At 36.5% G+C, this 22,222-nt stretch overlaps 1 protein-coding gene across 2 annotated transcripts in view; it reads right to left on the reverse strand.

The window, feature by feature from the left end:
• LOC135477935 (ecdysone receptor-like) overlaps positions 1-22,222 on the reverse strand; it is a 57,285-nt gene that overhangs the window by 29,397 nt on the left and 5,666 nt on the right. Inside the window, exon 3 of one of the 2 annotated variants that reach the window (XM_064758161.1) lies at positions 16,721-16,900. The gene's annotated coding sequence lies outside the window, so the exon portion shown is untranslated. Of the gene's footprint in view, positions 1-16,720 lie in introns of both variants that reach the window. The other variant, XM_064758162.1, reaches the window with a different exon arrangement.

The following is a 22,222-nucleotide window of genomic DNA, read 5'->3' on the forward strand; positions in this document are numbered from 1 at the left end:
TATTGCTTATCATCAGCATACAAGGCCCCACAGCGAGATCTTTGGAACATACAAATTCAATGTCCAAAGCTGGGTTTGAACCTGTGCTTATAGCCTTATGCCAAGCAGCCAATAAGGCGACACCAATTTTGTTCTGTATTTTACGGGAGAGCAGAGAAAAACAATTCAAAACTGTATTTAAACTAAAACTGAAAATCTGCCAATTCATACTGTCTGATCTTCAGTTTTTTATGTGTTTTCGTGTTTTTCAGGGTTTTCTGACCATGTAAACATGTCCTCCACAGGAAAAAAAATTGCTGGGATATAGTCCACATTCCCACCAATAAGACAATTTTTAAGTCCTATTTTTATACCCGCCTCTGGTAAGGGGTTGATTTTGCTCATAAAACAATAATTTAAATCGGTTTGACCTGAATTTAAAGGTTTTGGGTGAAACAAAAAAAAAAAAAAATAACAATAATACAAAAAAAAATATATACATCAACCCAAAAAACATACAAAAGACAGAGTTTGAATTGTCACACTATCAACACAGTCGTATGATCAATGAATGGCCATAACATCACAGAGACTTGAATTTAAAAATACACGCCTGTGTACGGCCTCACTAACACTGAAGAATTTACAACATGTGGTTTAGAATATGCACCCATACTTGCTGGGGGGGGGGGGGGGGGGGAGGGTCAGTGGTACGTATGAGCTTACCCAGTCTAGCCTGCTAAACCAAAGACGGATATGAATTCCTTGGAGTAAAAGAAAGCTAAAATATGAAGTAAGGTTCATCATACAGACAACTTACAACTATGCATAAATATAGTTTCAATTATTTTTTTTTTTTTAGTTTTTTTTTGTGAAGAGAGATCAAGCCATTTAAACCTTTTAATTCTCCAGTGTTCTTTATGGACCATACTAACTGAGTTTAGGAACTCTGACTTCACAGGAAGTTTTCTAACATTAATCATGACAGTGAATGTATAATAACACTTTTAACCCGTGAGTAAAAGATTACTGAAATAATGTTCTGAAAAACTCCTTCGTTCTGGTGAACATCAGAGAAAAAAAGGTCTTGTGACATCAGAGTTCCTAAATACAGTCAGTATGGCCCATACAGCCTACCGTAGAATTTAAATATTTGAATGCCTTTCAACACTTTTTAAAAAATGTAAAAAAATTAAGCTTTACTTCATATATTAGCTTTCCTTTACTTTAAAGGAGAAGACAACTTGAAAACATGACAATATAGGATGGAAATGAGCACATTTTTTTTCTATCTGGTGATGCCTACTGCAAAATTTTGCAATTTTTCCTTGCCATACATGTAAAGCCTGAAAACGGCAATGCTGGCATAAATCGCTGAGTCCATTGCATCCTCCATCTTTAACACCCTGTAATTTATGCTGGAGGTGTGTTGCCTCTCAACCAATGAGAGTCCTTAAAACTGCCAGCTTGTTCCTATAAACTCGGAACCTACATCCAACATTCCGGTTTCCTGATCGTGAAGCGGAAAATGAACTGTACTCTTCGCTACCTTTTGGGATGAAGAGTTTTGCCGAAAATGTACGAACTGCACTTCGGCGGTTTCACCGGCAATTCTCCTCCTAACACAAAAGACTTCAGGACTAGTTCTTGGGCAAAATGGAGTGGCCCACAGCGGATTTTGGCGCTGACTTTATTTATAATTTATCAACTTGAGGTACATATTAGAATTTTTTTTATGGCTTGCACCTGTGAGGAAAAGCATACTCTTTTCAATGGTATTTGATTGATATTTCAATTTTCTTCTCCTTCAAAAGTGTATGTTAACAGCTAACCTGACAATCATCACCTGGACATATAGAGAATTAATTAATTTGTGAAGATACGCGTACATCCTGGTCTGTCTTCTGACGCTTGACAGACAGGTAGATTTATACTTCAGAACCAGTGCATAAGTACAATAGGTCACTGACTTCTGTATAATTTTTAAAAATCAGTACTAGATATATATATATATATACCTACTAATGTACAGTTGTAATACATGTAGGTCAATGACTCTTGTTTGTAAGATGACAATTAAAAAAAAACTCAAAACTCAAGTCAACGACCATTTGGATTCAGGTAACAAAGAAGCTGTGTTCATACATGTATGTATTCCCTTCTAATTTCCATATTAATTTGTTATATCGTTCATGCCAATTAAGGTGTTTAGTACTATTAATGTGAACCAGCAAATCAAAAACCTGTTAAAATTATACGCCGATCTTTTATGTTCACGTATATCATGAACACTTACAGATATGAACTAACTTCATTTAAATTGTGATGTGGTTTTGAAAAATCTTACCGGCATGTCGACTTGTTGATCAACACCACCTGTTTTGAACTCTCCAGTAAGCCCTGTCCCAGCTAGGGAAAAACAGTGACCTGAATTGGCCTGAGCTATGCTAAGATTAGCCCAGTGGTATAAAGTGTGGGGACAGCGAATCCGTAAAAGTAGGTCAACATCTAACTGGTGAACTCTATGCTGTATTTATGCAGTAGTCTAGGTACAGCCGCCTTCAGAGCCGTGTGCTCAACTCATCCCCAATGCAACATGATCAATATCAAACCTTTGTCAGCTAAAATCCACGGTGACAAGGCTTGCCAGGAATATTCACCTTCAAGAATATAGCATTACGAGCGTAAGCATTTCAGGGTCGAGCCGTAAGCGATGGGCTCTTTTCCTATCTCAGTAGCATGAGACTGATCAGGCCAGCGGAGAAAAGCCTTCTAAATTTAGAACACAGAAAGTTAACATGAGTTATCTCCCTTGCTTGAAGGCAGCGGACCATACCACAGACAGATGTCTGAATTTATGCCATACAAATCTAAAATGGCACATATGCTTTTGTACGCAAACTATAAATAATAAAAAAAAGGTAGAGGGTAGAAAGGGCCAGGTGAGGTAAAGGTGGAGGGTAGCTAGGGGGGGATATCCCAAACCAGTCAAACATGACAACAAATTTTCGTTGTAGTTTTGTTAGGTATTATATAAAATTTTGCGACATGTTAGTAAGACAGATGGCTGTTTTCAGCAAACACAAGTATTTTTATGTGTCTTTTTCTTTTAAGTTTTTAACTTGAATCTATGCCCAAACTGATATACATATATATAAAGCCACAGCTGATGTGATACAGACTCACTTATCAAATTCCATAAATTTGGTGAATTGTACCAATGACTGCCAATTGTGCCAGTACTTTACCATCACCACACAGGTCTGTTCGTCCCGCAGCAAAATCCATTCCGGTCAGGCACATTCAAAACCATTAATTGTCTCCCTATTGGTGAAAAGCACACGAAGTTTTGTTATATCTTGTCAGAGCCCTCGCCGAAAGTTATGAACAGGCATAGGGGATGAGTGTCTTAGCCATAATAGCCGAGGTCCTGTGGGATGCAGGTCCCCGGCCACCATGAACATGCCATAGCTGGAGTTGGCTATATTGCAATTCAAGACCAGTTTAGATCTAAAGTCATAGTTTAAATATATGTCAATATTAATACCAGGTCACCCATGGGATATATCCACTGATAATAAAAAAAACTGACAGTTTCACACACATGTAAGCCTTGTATGCAGATACCTCATAAGTATAGCATTACATGCATTTCTTAGAGAGAAAGAATTTCTTAAAATGAGGTACTCCTTAGGACACTGTCTATTAACTTAAGACCTAAACAATAAGAAATTATTTTATTTATGTTTATTTCATGTATTTCTTGAATAGTTTACTTGAATAGTTTTGGCAGGTCTGCTTGAGGATTTGGTTTGTATAAAGATTTTCTTATCCTATAAGACCGTATAAATCTTCCAGACAGGAGGGCACACTCAGAAGTTGTTTCCCTTGCTACTGTGGCTTTGACAGTTGCGTTCATACGGTTTGTTTAAAAAAAAAGATCGAATTGATTTGTTTTGTGTGGCTAGTCTTTTGTGGATGGAATGATGCTTCCACTCCAGCCAACCCGGATTGGAAATGCTGTTGGCATTGGTCTAATGTGAAAGTTCAGTCGTTGTGCAAACCTGTCAATGCGAGCTTGTCAATCTAAGGTTGTGCATTCACGGTAAGATTTATGAGCTTAACAAAGGTTTCAAACTTTTTACTTGACTTCAGCTGACATGTCTTGTTATCAATCTTGTAAAATGTGAACAAAGATTAAGATATAAAAGGACATAATGTATGTAGTGGGTCTATGCCTTTTGAAATTAGGAGTACGCTAACCACCTGCTACTCACTAATGGCAAACCAGAAAGTGAAATATGACAGGTGAAACAGATGAAATATGACCTACATATTGCTTACAAGGAAATAATACATCAGAATTACACTAATCCCTTCACATTTTCACATGCCACAGAACAACTTTCACTGCAATTTCCTTTCTGTGAATTAAGTTCACATGTGGCCCTTATTTACTTGAGAATAATTCACTTATACGACGGCAGCCAGCATTATGGTGGGAGGAAACCGGGCACAGCCCAGGGGAAACCCACGACCATCCACAGGTTGCTGTCGGGCCTTCCCACGTATAGCGGGAGAGGAAGAAAGCATGAGCTGGACTTGACCGCATTGGTGAGAGGCTCCTGGGTCATTACGCTGCACTAGCACGCCAACCAAATGAGCCACGGAGGCCCCAATAAATCTGAATCTTCAAAAAGAAATTTTTCAAATTGCATCCCGAGTTTACTGGTCAAATTTTCTGAGCATTTATGGTATATCATTTACATGTAAATTTATGTTCTATAGAGTGCAATTATCAACCCTAAAATTTCAGTTGCACATTTTGCCTAATCCAGAACAGTATTTATCTTAGAAAGCAGTTTCGAAATATTGTTTGGAAGGTAGGATGATGTCCTACTGGAAGGTAGGATGACGTCCTGTTGGAAAATGTAAGTTTCAGCAACAAAAATAATATGTAAAAACATCTACTTCTAAAAATGCCCTTGCTTCAGAGCAAATCTAGGTCATTCACAGTATATCAGTATAGTGTTAACTGTATAATGGTACATATTGCACACGCTACACATCTTAGGGTAGCCCAGAACAAAGACGAGATTTACACCTGTTTAACCTGCTAGCAAGAAAGGTCTTGGATCAAATCCAATTAATCTCCTTGTACTCCTAAAGGATCATTGGGTATGGCTTTCATTTCAGGCTTTGTGGTTATTCTCGGCACAAGAAACAGATGTGAAGGAAACATTTCCACAAAGAGGTTTTGCTGGAAATGTGTAAAAATCAATATCTGACTGACTGTAGCCCTAACAGGTAGCATATGTCTTACTACTATGAGGCATAGAAATATACATCATATCACTCTCAATGAATCTACAGGGCTTTATTTTTGTCCGGTTTTACTGGAATCTATATGGATTAAAATTCAGTATCACAAAACCAATGTTTCAAGTTAAAATTTCAATGTGTATGTCAGGTAGAAAACACATTTGAGAGATTCCATGTTTATAACCTCTTTAATCTGAACAATTTGTATTGTAATAAAACTATGACCTTGAATGTGACCTTTTTTAAGCAGGAATTTAAGCAGATTTCCATATTTTTGGATTACAAGACATGATGAGAATGTGGTCTATGTCTAACATAAATTAAATCCCTGAATATATAGGTGCTTCAACGTAAATAACATTTTAACTTTTTTAAATAGCATGAATAGCTGGAAGATTTGCCATCATGTCCTGTGCCAAATTATTTCCAGGCTTGAATTGACATCCAGCATGACACATGCTATAAAATTTGCTTGAAAATGTGTCTGTTAAATTTCTGGACATATAAAACTTTTATCACGTCACACGTCACGTCACAGTGGGTACCGACCTGGATACAACCAGTGTGCCGCTTCTAATCTGAAAACTCCTGCTTGTTATACATAATAAATGTAGGCATTGAGGAGGAAGAACTATTAACCCTACTCAAAGCAATTCAGATTTACTAGCTGCTAATACAGCATCCCCAAAAACATGGATTATCAGCATAAAAACTACGCAAATCCAGAAATATACATTTAGTACTTAAAAATAAGGTAATAGGGAATGCACAAATGTAATTCCCACCTGTAACAAAACAGCCCAAGGCTATGTTATCTTTTTCGTTCTTTCCTGTGGTAGATCTCAATAATCAATGTACATGTTTATGTGCTCCTAAAACACCTACATGTACGTGTGCTCCTAAAACACCTGCATGTATGTGTGCTCCTAAAACACCTACATGTAGGTGTGCTCCTAAAACACCTACATGTACGAGTGCTCCTAAAACACCTACAAGTACGTGTGCTCCTAAAACACCTACATGTACGTGTGCTTGTGCTCCTAAAACACCTACATGTACGTGTGCTCCTAAACACCTATATGTATGTGTGCTCCTAAAAACCTACATGCATGTGTGTTCATAAAACACCTACATGCATGTGTGCTCATAAAACACCTACATGTACGTGTGCTCCTAAAAACCTACACGCATGTGTATTCATAAAACACCTACATGCATGTGTGCTCATAAAACACCTACATGTATGTGTGCTCCTAAAAACCTACTGCATGTGTGTTCATAAAACACCTACATGCATGTGTGCTCATAAAACACCTACATGTATGTGTGCTCATAAAACACCTAAATGTATGTGTGCTCATAAAACCCCAACTTGCATGTGTTCATAAAACACCTACATGCATGTGTGCTCATAAAACACCTAAATGTATGTGCGCTCATAAAACCTCAACTTGCATGTGTTCATAAAACACCTACATGCATGTGCGCTCATAAAACACCTAAATGCATGTGTGCTAATAAAACACCTACATGCACGTGTGCTCCTAAAAACCTACATGCACGTGTGCTCATAAAACACATACAAGTATGTGTGCTCATGAAACAACTACGTGTATGAGTGCTCATAGAAAACCTACATAACTGTGTGCTCCTAAAACACACATACATGTATGTGTTTTATGAGCACACATATAAAACACCAACTTGCATGTGTGTTCATAAAACACCTACATGTATGTGGTACAAACTGCAACATCACAGAAGAAAATGTGTTATGCTGGAATTTGGACCTTTTGTGTAGCTTGTCCTCATGTCTCCCACTGCTCAATATTATACAAAGCACAACTATGCCCTTTTCATGGGGCTGACTTGAGAGCATTTTACAGATCTGAAACAGTAATACTTATTGATAGCACTGGTACTCTTCAAAAGATCAATACAAAGTTTGTTCTTCTCATATGTGAACAGTGCATACCCCACCTCCTCCCAATCCACTCTCCCCTCCAATCCCCCACCCATACACATATCTGCCTTAACAGAATACATCTTCTGGGTTTACAGCATGTGTTCAAGTTCACAAACTACCAGGCTTTTTCACACAGACATTTTCTGTTGTTAACCTTGTATCTGTATATAATTTTTCGGCTACCCACACTATTAAAAAAAGTTACAATGACCTTTACTATGGACATGGGGCTTTTGTCCTGCTGTTTTCCAGGATTGAGCCTATGATATGGCTGCTTAAAATAAATTATAAGCCTATAAATAACGTTAAACAATGTTAATTAGTAAAAAATGAGGGTATCACAACAAATGTGCACTAAATATCCCAATTTCGTTGCTCCCAATTAACTATCTTTTCACTAAATGTCACATTTTGGCCTTTAATTCGTATTTCCAGGCTAGAGTCTACGAAACAGCTGCGTAAAAAAAAATTACATGCCTTTACTAATGTTTAACTATGTTAATTAGTCAAAAATGAGGGTATCAAAACAAATGTGCACCAAACATCCAATTTCACTGCTCCAGCCAATAAACAATTTCTTCACTAAAAGTCACATCTTCACTTTAAATCTCCTTCTCTACATTTTTAATTAACCATAACAGAAATGTCAGCAAAGATCTAACTGACAACAAATGACCATAACAAAACTTGAATTATAATAATTTCACTGATCACTGATCACTTACACATAATTCTATTTTAATTCACCACATACCATATCAACTCTCAATCATTCATTCATTTATTTAACCTCTTACTGAAGAAGGCAATTTCCCCCTACAGGACATCAGCCAGTTTCATGAGTAAACACAAACACCTTGCCCACGATAAACCACCAGCCTTTGGCAATGTACGTGTATTGGCCATTTTTCCGTATGTGAAACATAATCATAATGGCATAATAATAATAATAATAAGTTTTAATGAGAGGAAAGTGGTCTTCAGCTAACTTTATATAGAGATACAAGAGAGAGCACTTGTAACTGCTTATTTTCAACTAGAGGGTCTTTCAGCAACCTACGGACGGTTTTGGGTTTCATCTGGGCTCTACCCGCGTTTCCTTCCACCATAATGCTGGCCTCTGTCATATAAGTGAAATATTTTTGAGTAAGGTGTAAAACACAAAACAAATAAATAAATATTGTGACCTAGGTCCCGAGAACCATTGCCAAAAGGGGAATCTCAAAATTAATAATGGGATTTAAAATACACATCTGTTATCTGACCTACATGTAACAACTGATAGGCACCATCTGGTGGTCATGACCATTATATTAAACATTTGTCATGACCTACATGTGACCACTGATAGGCCTCACCTTGTGGCCATGACCCTAAAATTAAACATTTATCATGACCTATATGTGGCAACTGAAAGGCCTCATCTTGTGGCCATGACCTTTACACTCAACATTTGTCATGACCTACATGTGGCAACTGAAAGGCGCCATCTTGTGGCCATGACCTTTACACTCAACATTTGTCATGACCTACATGTGGCAACTGAAAGGCATCACCTTGTGGCCATGACCCTTACACTCAACATTCATTGTGACCTACATATACATCAATATAATGCCAGAAAATAATTCTCACGATGACCAGAAAGAAAATTTTCACATTTCACAAAAGGTCTTCAAAATTAAACCAAGTTTAAAAAGTGATAGGAACGATTTTGGTACTTACATGCAGACTGCAATTATTGTGATGCGAAAAACTTGTTATTGTCATATGTGTATAGCCTTAAAAGTAGGTGTGACTGCGATGTGAAAGTTTTGTTTGTGAACCTCATATGAAATGTCACTATCAGAACTGTTAATCCTGAATTTTCAGTTTGACAAAAACATCAGTATTCACTAAATACACGTTAGTTCTTGGGTTTATCCGATTTTGTAATAGTTATACACTACAGCAAACTGAAAAACATCGAAAAGGACACAAGACTGAAACTTAAGACACCTTCCACATCTCCATCATTACAACAACAGGGGCATAATATCCACAACTGTCAATCCATTGGCACTGATCTCAAAGACTGTATTTCCTGAACGGTGTAAATACAACTCCAGCCACCGTGTAACCCTAGGGGCTCTATCCCTCAGGACCATAACTCCACAGACAAGGGAAGGTCACTCTCAACTTACAATCAAACATATTAAGAACTCAAGAACATGATTCTGCAGATGAATCCAATCCTTTTCAATTCCAGTTTCAAATTCGAACTCTGTTGTCCTTAAATGTACAAAGAAACAGAACCTCTGTAGACATTTATTTACCGATCACTTGTCCCACTGTGTTCAAGACGTACAATCGCCACCTCTTTACTTTAGAAACTTCTCAAGTTCACAAACATACAGGTCCTCAATTTTCTCAAATAAGTTGTTGCAAAAGTTTTCCCAAGGAAAATAGTTGCCTAACATGTTTGATATGATACAGTAGAATTCTTCTTACCTTCAGCGATAAAAGAGTTCAAACTCAAAAATCTCGTGTTAGTTTTCTATATTCTATATGCCACCCCATGTTAAAATTGGCAGACTGGTCCTATTATATCATCACAACACAAAGGGACGTCACCCTGCTGCCTTAGCGTCATATCTCATTACCTGTATCTTGAATTTTGTTCAATAAATAAACCAGAGATGGTCAAACTCTTGTGGCCAAAGGTTTGCATACTTGAATTAAGATTAGATGTCTATCTTTATCACAGGTGAAGGCCTCCGTGGCCGTGGTGGTTAGCCTCTCACCACTGTGGTCACTGTGAGGTCAAGCCAAGATCAAGTTGCATCGTCTGCCTGTGGATGGTTGTGGGTTTCCCCGGGCCCTACTCTCTTCATCCCAACACAATGCTGTCCACTGTCGTATAAGTGAAGCATAAAACACCAATCACATAAATCAATAATTCCAGGTGTGTCCGACTACATTGTACCGTATTATTACTACATTACCAGTATACTGTAGTCCCAACAAAGCACTTTTCCCCCCGTGGACAATTTAACACATGCATTAAGCTTGTTCAGATAAAAACTTGATCACAGCCTTCAATATTTACATGTCATCCCTGTATAAAATCTGTTTGTGAACTTTAATTTTGAACCAACAAAGCTATAAAATGAAAACACTTTCCTTAATGAGACATTCTACATGTGTCTAGAGATCACGGATAAAAAATATATTTTGGCATTGATGTAAAAGATGGAACTTTTATCAAATGCATTAAATGAATTATTCATCACCACAACAGTTATGCACATATTTCATTGAAATTCACCAATTTCACCTATCCGTTAGGCCACACCAATTTAAACTGAAGTTTTAATGCTGGAATAATTTTTTTTCAGAGGGTACAAAAATACAACTTGAAAATCATTTCATTTGTGGAAAATGTGGGCTTTCCAAAACAATTTTTTCCCTTGTAGAAGACTCATTCACATAATCAAAAAGCCTTGAAAAAGGAAATTTATACAATCTTCAAGATCGGACAAATAAAACGGTGCATTTTAAGTTTTATTTCATTCTGGGATTTTTAGTCTCAGCTCACCTCACCTGTAAAACTGCAATCTGGATCTACCTATAGGAATATTTTAAGTTTCCCTCACTGTGAAAACGAGACGTACTCTCCAAGCACAGGTTCTAACATATCGGTACCACATTAATGCTTCTGGCAGGTGAATTCTCACGCGACAGCGTGCTACCTAGAAAATATCTCAGCCAATGAAACAGCGGCTAGTTGAGCCGTGGCGGTTACCAGCACTGGATCCTATGTTGTTATAACAAGGGAGGTAACAACTATGGACTACCATGAGTACCATCCTTTGCAATACGAATTATCCTATATTATTTTTTCCGCCTTGTGACAATATAACTGTAATGCAGGTACATTTTCATATGAATTGTTATGACTTCTTACACATCTGAATTAATTTTTTAAGTTAAATTTTGAGACTAATTGTTCAAAAGTGTATTGAAAGTAAAGCAAGGTGTAAACCTTAATACATGTGCCAAGCCTTGGCCTAACACAAAACCAATGGATTTTAGTTCAGATTAAAGTTAATACCAACCTTAAAGAAGAAAACCTAAAAACATGACACTACAGGATGAAAAGAGCACATTTTTTTCTATCTGGTGGTGCCTGTTGCATAATTTTGCCATTTTTCCTCGCCATACACATAAATCCTGAAAATGGCAAAGCTGACATAAGTCCATCGCATCCTAAATTTTTAACACCCTGTAATTTATGCTGGGGGTGTGTTGCCTCTCAGCCAATGGGAGTCGTTAAAACTGCCAGCTTGTTCGTGTAAACTCGGAACCTACGTCCAGCATTCCGGTTTCTCCATCGTCAAGTGGAAAGTGAACTGTACTGTACGCTACCTTCTGGGAAGAGGAATTCTACCGGAAAAGTACGAACTGCACTTTGGTAGTTTCCGACGGCAATTCTCCTCCTAACACAGAAGCTGACTTCATTTATAATAGATCAACTTGAGGTACATATTAGAATTTTCCATATGGCATGCACATGCGAGGAAATGCATACTATTCTTTTCAATGGTATTTGATTGATATTTAAATTTTCTCCTTTAACAGCAAATAAACTTTTAAACAGCTGGGCTCGGGCTACAATGGGCATAAATACACCTGTTTTTAATTTGCAAATTTAATATCGATATTCCAGTATCTCCCAAATGACTGATATCATGGCAAAAACAAACACCTGGTGAAACCACTCCTGACCATTAAGTACAACAAATGGAACAGATGTTCCCATTTACCTTACTCCACTGGTGTTTGATGATGGTTGAAACACTAAGTAGGTCAACGCTGCAGGAAATCATAACAAGTGGTGTTCACAACCATAGGTGGTAAAGGTGCTATATACGTCCAGTTCTCTTCTCAAAGGGTTTTCAACGAGGAATGAAATCATACGAACTCTTGTATTAATAGTCAACTCTTAGAAAGTCACGGAGCTCTTCATATGAACATGTGCCTGCAATGAGCATGGACTTAATGGAAGAACCCATTTCACAACTGGGTCATGCAGAGACAGTTCATTAATATGCATTTACCATAGCAACAGCGATGTGGCATTAAGCCATAATCATTCATTCGTTCAACAGCAATAAAAGTCTTCATCGTATACTGCTCTATTTGGGATTTGAAAAGATTCAAAATTATCAGAATCATACACACGCGCAATAAATTTTTTTAGTCATTTGTAATGTGACCTCTTAGTAGTAATATTGTAGGCCACAGATCATATTCTTTTAGCTAAAGCTTTGTTTTCATGACAATAAATTGACACAATACATTCAAAACTTGTTTTTTGTCTATTTCTGGGGGGGGGGGAGGTAACAAAGAATATCAATCGCTCTGATTTCATAATAAACTGAACAGCTGTGAGGCAAAGAAGTAAAAAAAACAGGATGTCCGTTTCTTTAGAAAAAAGTCAATATCAACATCTGTCCATGCGATAATGCAAAATGAGATGCTCGACAAACACACGCACAGTTATGGGGAAATTATGGTTTGACTCATTTCATGTTCTTACAAATTTATATCCCAAACTTGAGCCGCATTTGGCGACCAGTTAATGGCCCTGCAGGTATCATATTATTAATATTTCTGTATCCTATCACTGAGTAACGAACAACAATGCAACAAATTCATCCTGCAAAAGGCTAATCGATCCAGCCAAAAAAAAAAAAAAGACAGATTTATAGGTAAATTGCTTCAGTGATGTGACCATTGTTTGCACAACCGAACAAAGGGAGATCACCTAGTCAGCAGACACATATGACCTCGGCTGCAGGATACAGAAATATACACAATGCCCACATATACACAGCTCCCACCAGTTCTGCCCTGGCTTAATATATATGCCAGGAAATTTGTCAGGTACGTCATGAAGATCAGAGGTATATGATCTTTACCTACCTGTATACTACACCTACTCACCCATGAATTTACCGCAGAATTAATACACATAAAAACAGCAGCACAAATCCATGTTCACGAACTTCTTTTGAACTTATCGAAATGTGTTGCATTTAAGTAACTGAATACTATGGTGGGGCTAATGGACTCCAGTGGTAGTATTTACAGTAAAACAAAGTTAAAATATGAATTAAGGTTCATCATGTAGACAACTTAAAATTATGCATAAATATACTTTCATTTATTTTTTCAGATTTTTGTGAAGAGAGTTAAAGCCGTTTAAACCTTTGAATTCTAAGGGGGGGGGGGGGCTACATGTATATGGACCATACTATCAAAGCTTAGACACTTATCAGGAAAAAAAAGGTGATATAATGTCAGAGTGAGTAGATACCGTCAGTATAGCCCATTAAGCCCACCACAGAATTCAAATATTAGACTGCCTTTCAACAACCATGAAAAATAAATAAAAAAATAAATGAAAATATGTTTACACATAGTTTTCAGTTGTTCGCTTGATTAACTTTACTTCATATTTTAGAACTGTTTTACTTTAAAGGAGAAAAAAAAAGATGACACCAAAATCAGAAAAAAAAGGAAAGAAAACTTACTTGCAAATATGGTCTTCAATATTTTTTCTCTTTTTCTTTTCAGGGGAAAAGAGTAATTAAAAACATTTTGGCATGGAAGGTATTTGGCACCACCTCTTGGTATACATAGTCACTCTTCGCATAATAATGTTCTAAATAAGGATGCCATGCATGTCTAATAAATTTATTTGAACACAAATTTGTTGTTCATATCCAAAACATACATTTAATCTGAATTAAATATTTATGAATTTACTAAAAGTTTAAATATGATCAAAATTTCGGTTGATCACATTTGTCAGCCGATAAGACCAAATTATAGTGCAAATATATTTATTAAATGTGTCTTACATCCTCATTATAGCATTATTATTCAAAAATAATATATACCAAGACATGGTCCCAAATGTCCACCACAGAAACATTATTTCATCAGTGTTATTCTCTTCAAAAGAAAAACAGAAAAAGAATACTGAAGGCCACATTTTCAAATAAATTTTCACACTCTTTAATCTAAACTTGGTGATTTTTATGTTTTCTCCGTCTTCAAGTAAGCAAATGCTATGGTGGGGTTAATGGACTACACTGGCAGTGCTGGATGCTAATACACATCTACACATGTCCCAAGCTTTTCAGCAATTTACACACAAGCACATACATGTGCCACCTAAGTGGACCTAAGAATTGCAATATTTCAAAGCATTTTACTCAAAGGTATTTTTACATCCTATCCTAGTATAGCTTCCAGTGTGTCTAATGGCATTTTTTTAACCTTTACAGCGAGTGTAAAATGTTAATTAAATAAAATAGTAAATAAATATACAGCTTTAAGATATCTGTCAAATACCTATGTTTTCTACAACCCCACATTCTAATTAATTAACTTTAACTCCTTGTGATGTATATGTATTTGTTGTGCTAAGGGCCTTTAGAATAAAACAAATCAAATAGAAAATGCTAGATGTTTTTTTTTTTTTTTTTTTTTTTTTTTTTTGGCTAAATGGAAAAATGATATATAATTCTACATTACTTGACTAAACATACATAAATAAGACTCAAGATATAATGTATATACATGTATGTGCACCTGTACTTTATCGATATGTACACAAATGAATACAGAAGTAGACCACCCTTAAGAGATCACATTAATCAAGGGTGAGACAGACACTGGGATGAAAACCAGGAAAAAAACTCTACATTACACTCATAGTTTTTACATTTATAGCATTTCCTCAATTAATTTGTGAACATTTTTCTGATGCATTTTTGTATAACTAAAGAGGAATTCCTCCAAAGAGTGGACAAATCTCACGCCCATCAAGTCTAATTGTACATACCCTATATCTTCTGATTTTTGGAACACCTGGTATGCACATTTTAGCCAGTATGTGTGTAATTGTAGCAGGAATATTGAGTTTCTTTTTTCTCACATGGTTAGATCATCTGATGAACAACATGCTCATATCTTTACTTTTCCAAAAGGCTGGTAAAGAAATATAACATTCTACTTTCAACACTCCTAATATCTGTCTCAAATTTTAGAAGAATTAGGGTAGATAAATACATATCTTAAGTGAGCTCTGAAACACACAGGTAGTGTCCATTTTACCCTACGAGCTGGTAGGTAAAATTTTCTTTTTATCTTTTATTTAGCCTACAAAATTAGACTGGAATTGGGAGAAAAACTATAAAAAGAATTAATAGACAGTTATGGACCAATAATATTTTGCTTGACAATAACACCAAACGATTTATCTATACTTGTACAGTTACTCATGCACTGTTATACACAACGTTGTCTTCAGACAGAAGAAAACAAGATACCATGCGGTCACAAACACACTGACGTCAATGCAATTACCTGACAATATATCCTCTTTAATAGCACGCTGGCTAACCATATTCCTAAAATGTCAATCCAACCGTACTGCAGATAAAGCTCTAATTGTGATTCAGAGCACTAAGAAGCAATAACAAGAAATATTCTCCTATTATTGAAAAACTAATTTGCCACATGAAGACATCCCTGCTGTCAATGGTTAGCAGCTACAAATACAAGATGGCCATAACAGCGATTCTGTTTCACGCATGCATGCAAAGCAACACAAAACATTCTCTCATTGATTTATTTGTCTATTGATTTCATGGCAGCTAACATTATGGTGAGAGGAGACAAATCTAGCAAAACCCACGACTATCCACCTGTAGCTAACAGACATGCCCATGTACGATTGTAGAGGAAGCCGCCATCAGCTGGAGTTGAACTCACAGCAATCGCATTGGTAAGAGGCTCCTGGTTCAATGAGCTGCACTATCTTCTCAATAATGTCAGATCACTGTATACATTATAAGTTTGAAGCAATAAGACAAATATGCCAAAACATTGTTTTCCTGAGGACTAAAAAACAAAGATGACCACTGCAGCCATACTGTACTATGCACACTGTGGAAAACGAATAACTGTCAATCTTCAACCTTTCCAACCTCTAAAGCACTTTTCTCGGTTGAATTTATGCATACAATTATTGTGAAAATGATCCTAAGAATCATCGGTTTGTGTCACTAAAGAATGGTACCTTCTACGAATGATGGACAGCATAAAAACATGATGTTTCCCAATTAGGTCTTGACAGGAGACAAACAAAGAAACAAAAAAGTAATATGATATCAATGATGTCCTACCACTGACAGTTTGAAGTTTGAAGACAATTGGTTGAAGTGTTTTAGAGTTATTATTGTTCAGACATTATTGGTACCTGCTACGAATGATGGACAGCACAAATACAAGATGTTTCCCCACTGGTTGTTGACAGGACGAAAAAAAAACAACAACAAAACTATCATGCAGTCAGTCAAAGTAAATGCACACAGAATTGTTAATTAATTAACTCACCATCCTCTGAAGCTGGGGTGTAGGCCATTGGCTCAACGTTTTCTGTAATTTCTCCAGGCATGTTCAGCTCAGTAAAACAAGTCCATTGGCAGGATGCTAACATCAGGAGGAACAATGGCCTTCACTCAATTTCCACTGGGAAGTTGGACACATGTCATTTTCACTGGCTTGAAAAATGACCTGCAAGTAAACAAAGCACGAGTTTGCAAACCTGAACATAGGCTTGTTATGCAACAATGAATAACCTAATTTCACATCCCATTCACGTATGAAACGGCAACTTTCAGTGCAATTTATGCATACACTTAATCTGATTTTGGAGACAAAACTACATTGGTAGGATTGCCCATTTTCAGGGCTTCGCAAAAGTATAATTTTATCAGACAACACAGAACAATGCCTTCAGAGTATGTCTTCAATAAACCCGCTGCGAACTTGCGAAAAAGGCTGAAGAATTACAGCAACATGCTGTCACTGATATGTGTATGATCACAATACAAAAGATCACCCCAGTTTAAACTTGTAATTAATTCAAGCAGTTTTTCACATTCAGTGTTGACATGAAAAAAACAATAAATCTCAGACAGTGACATACATGTACGTCCATGTAACATGTAACTTTTCAAGCATTGAGCCATTTTCAACAGGTTTCTGCTTTCTGACCAAAGGAGAAGTGTCTAGACTCGGTTAATTTTCACAATTACAAACATTATAACCTATTTAAATAGTATATTAGCAGAGAGCATAGATTTAACCAGAATTTGAAATTTGAAACTCGTCTCATTTCAAATTTTCTCCCATTTTCTCTATCTCTCCATGTTAATTTTGTCACAATAGGGCGACCCTAAGACACTGAGAGACTCTCTTGGCTAAACAATGCACTGGCCTAGCCAGTCAGGGTACCTCAGTGGTGATGTTATAGCTTACCACCTGTAAGGTCACAGTTTGGTGATGTTATAGCTTACCACCTGTAAGGTCACAGTTTGGTGATGTTATAGCTTACCACCTGTAAGGTCACAGTTTGGTGATGTTATGGCTTACCACCTGTAAAGTCACCGTTTCAAGGTGGGTTCTAAATATACAGAGGCAAATATACTGCTGGGTCAATTTTACATGAAACAGTAGTGGATAATGAAGAAGAAACTTCTATTTAATATCAGAAACACCAAATTACAACAGAACCATCAACCAACAACAAAAACATCAACCCACAAAACAAAAACATTAACACAGAACAAAAAAAAAATCACTCCACAAAAGAACCATCAACCTGCAACAAAACATCAACTCACAACAGAACCATCAACTAAAAACAAAAACATCAACTATATTTACAACAAAAACATCACCCCACAACAGAACCATCAACTCACAACACAAACATCAACCACAACAGAACCAACTCACAACAAAAACATCAACCCACAACAGAACCATCAACTCACAACAAAAACATCAACCTACATGTACAACAAAAACATCAACCCACAACAGAACCATCAACTCAAAACAAGAACATCAACCCACAACAAAAGTATCATCCCACAACAAAAACATCAACCTACATGTACAACAAAAACATCAACCTACATGTACAACAAAAAAATCAACCCACAACAGAACAATCAACTCAAAACAAGAACATCAACCCACAACAAAAGTATCATCCCACAACAAAAACATCAACCCACAAAAACATCAACCCACAACACAAGTATCATCCCACAACAGAACTATCAACTCAAAACAAAAACATCCCTAAACAAAAGCATTAACCCATAACAAGATCTATCAACTCACACTAAAGCATCAACCCACAACAAAATGAAAACATCCTGGATTTTAGCTCCACACTTAATCAAAACAGCCAATCCAATACAAGTATTCGGACCATTTCTCATGATTACTTTCATGTTACATGTACACTATAGGTGTATTGTCGGCAGGATTGAGGTGCCTCAACTGGGTTCCATGAATGTTATCACTGAACACTGGGTCTTGTACGCTGGTACAGCTTTTGAATAAAAGTGCTCAACAGTGATCGATGAGAAAGCTAACCCTTTGATATACATCAAAAAGAGATTTATTTACATGATCCATGTTTTACACTGTAATGTAGAATACTTCACTGATATGATGGCGGCCAGCATTATGGCGAGAGGAAGCCAGGCAGAACCCGGGGGAAAACCCACGACCATCTACATGTACAGGTTGCTGTACATATAGATAATTTTATCCCTATGTAATTATCACTAAATGCAGAAAGATTTATTAAATTGCAAGGATTTTAAGACAATTATACATAAACATTCTGTATAATGACACAAGTCCATATTTACAAAGTGTTAATTCTGAACCCACCTGGGGGGAATCGATACTGGTCAATAACAACACGCAAAAACAACTTTGGTATTAAAACCTGCAATAATAGCAAACCCGCCATACTCTGTGATACAAGAAAAACACAGCCGTCAGCCATCCAATTACCGACTACAATTACTGTAGAATTAAAACACTCTGCTCAAACATACTCCAAAACAAGTCATGTCCTGAGGGGAACTACAGCTAATTCAAAGGAATAGATAATAACAAAACTACAGAACATTGTTCTCAGAGTTTCCCGGAATCCTTTATAAAGACAACCTTTGGCGTTTCATCTGAACCGATGTAAACAAGCATGGAAAATGTGACTGACCTATGAAGGTGAAAAGGTAAAGCAAGCACACATTTTTGTTTTTTGTGTGTGTGTGTGTGTTTTTTTATTTTCTTTTTCTCTTTTAAGTAAGCTTATCAGTATACTGGCTCTAAGTCAACAATGTTAGACCTTCATAATGTAATTGATCCCTAATGTAAGGCTTTGGCAATACAATGTCAAAAAAACAGAAAACAGTTGATTTTTAAACTGAACTAATGCAGAACTTAATACAAAATGACTGTAGTGTTCAGTTCACAAAACATCAGCTTCAACACTGCCACTTAGAACAGCAACCTGCATTATCAGCATGAGGTTCTTATTTTCAAATCAAGCCTACACTGTAGCTGCCGTCAACAACCAACCCAAATACTATAATTTCGTTACACACACACCCACTACAAAATTCAACAACTGCAAAACACCCACTCACTAGAAAGTCACCAAATAAAAAGTCATGAAGTCCCCACCCAAAAACACCCACTTCAAACAGCCACCAAATATGAAAACACCATCCACTTTAAACAGCCACTGAATATAAAAACACCCGTCTACTTCAAAGTCACCAACTACAAAAACACCCATCGAATTCAAACAGCCACTAAATACAAAACACCCATATACTTCAAACAGCCACCAACTACAAAAAACACCATCCACTTTAAACAGCCACCAACTACACAAACACCCATCCACTTCAACTGCCACCAACTACAAAAACACCATCCACTTTAACCAGCCACCGAATATAAAAACACCCATCTACTTCAGTCACCACCTACAAAAACGCCCATCCATTTCAAACAGCCACTAAATATAAAAACACCCATCTACTTCAAACTGCCACCAACTACAAAAACACCCATCTACTTCAAAAAGCCACCAACTACAAAAACACCATCCACTTTAAACAGTCACCAACTACAAAAAACACCCATCCACTTCAACTGCCACCAACTACAAAAACACCAATCAACTTCAAACTGCCACCAAATAAAAAAACACCCATCCACTTCAAACTGCCACCAAATAAAAAAACACCCAAACAGCCATCAAAAACATCCGATCATCAAAAAAAAATAAACTGCAGGGACATCAACTCACTACAAAACATTTAGCATTGGTCAACAAAACAGAAACATATTGGAACAAAACAAATTGGATCCATCATTTTCATGACTAGGTTTTTCACTAGCTACAATGCTACAGGAACCTGATGGCTTTGGTCTGTATTGCACTTCAGTTGGCAGATACAAGAAGCTGTAAGACAATTCGTAATGTCTAAAAAACACGATCAGGAATCAGCCAGACAAATACAGTGAAAACAAGGCACTATTCGAGTTTAAATATGTGCATGTTTTTTGTTTGTGTAACACAAGCATTTCTGTCGCACTCACTGTTTTGTTGTTGTTTCTTGTTAGGGTTTTCGTGTTTGTTACATTTTATAGTTTTTTCATGTCTTTGGTGAACACAAATTTGATCTGTAAGGCCTGACAGCAATATAAAATGAACAACATATAACTAGAGAAGAATGTTGAAAGTAAAGAGACAATTGTAAAATTTCATCAAGATGGCCACAAAAACTCACATAACTGAGTAAATACACAAACTACACGTACATTTATCCTAAGTCATGGAAAGGTAAAGCCCTCTTATATACGACGCATTGTGTTTTTACCTGTAGAGTAAAAAAACTCAACAAAACTTATTAAATCCCAGAATATTACAACAAGACTTGATTCTGCACAAAAATTTTAAAAAATACAACCTGGGGATCATTAAGGAAAAAAAAAAAAGCAAGCTTATTTAAAAGAACAGGTTTCCATACCACTGTTTAACAAAACCTTTTCGTTCCTCCTGCTTTAGTATGACAGGCCTCAGAGGTAATAAAAGAGATTAATACTACAAATGTCAAAACACACAGGAGATTTATTTCAAGAAAGTTCTTTATATTCCCTAAGGCTCAAAATCCTTATTACCTTACATCAAAAAAAAAAAAAAAAACACTTCACAGAAAATCTAAGCATGGGGCCATCTTTAAAATACTCCATGTTTCTATAACCCAGCCCTATCAGTAAAAACAGGCTAGATCTGCGGAGATTTTTGTTTATTCTAGGTAGTGAAAAAGTCAGCATTTTAAAAAAAATTACCATTGACAAAATCCAATAAAAAGTCTAAAGAGTAGGTAACTTTTTGGAGGGTCTATCACTGGTCACAAGCTGCAAACACAATTTTACCAACGGCCTGGCTTAATTAGAAATGAATGATTACCCTTCTTCCTCTACCTTTTCACATATAAAAGAGCAACTTTCAGCGCAATTTATACATCTTCTTCATTTCATTTTGAAAATAAAACTAAATTGGTAGGATTGCCCATTTTCAGGGCTTCACAAAAAGTATAATTTTATCAGCCAACACAGAATTATGCCTTCAGAATATGCTTGAATAAACGCCCACCAGGAACAAGTACCGGTACAGGAAATATATGCTCACATAAACATAAATAATGCAAATACCAACCGTGTTCACCTGTTTCTTACACACATTTCCTTTTACACCTTGAATGGTGCAATTAATCTACCAAACAGGCATGCATGTATCGCATTACCAAACTTCATTTCACTTTGATCTAAGAAGGAAGATGTAGTAGAGATGACAGGAGATGGTCATCAATTATGAACCCAAACTTTATAGCATCACTAAAAAAAAACTGTATGTCATGAAACTCAGCTGACCAGAACAGCTCCATGATAAAAAGAAACTGTGGTTGAATGATTGATCCAAAAGTACTTGTTTTTTTTTTTTTCTTT

This window comes from Liolophura sinensis, chromosome 11 (genome assembly GCF_032854445.1).
Source record: "Liolophura sinensis isolate JHLJ2023 chromosome 11, CUHK_Ljap_v2, whole genome shotgun sequence".
Taxonomy (NCBI): Eukaryota; Metazoa; Mollusca; class Polyplacophora; order Chitonida; family Chitonidae; genus Liolophura; species Liolophura sinensis.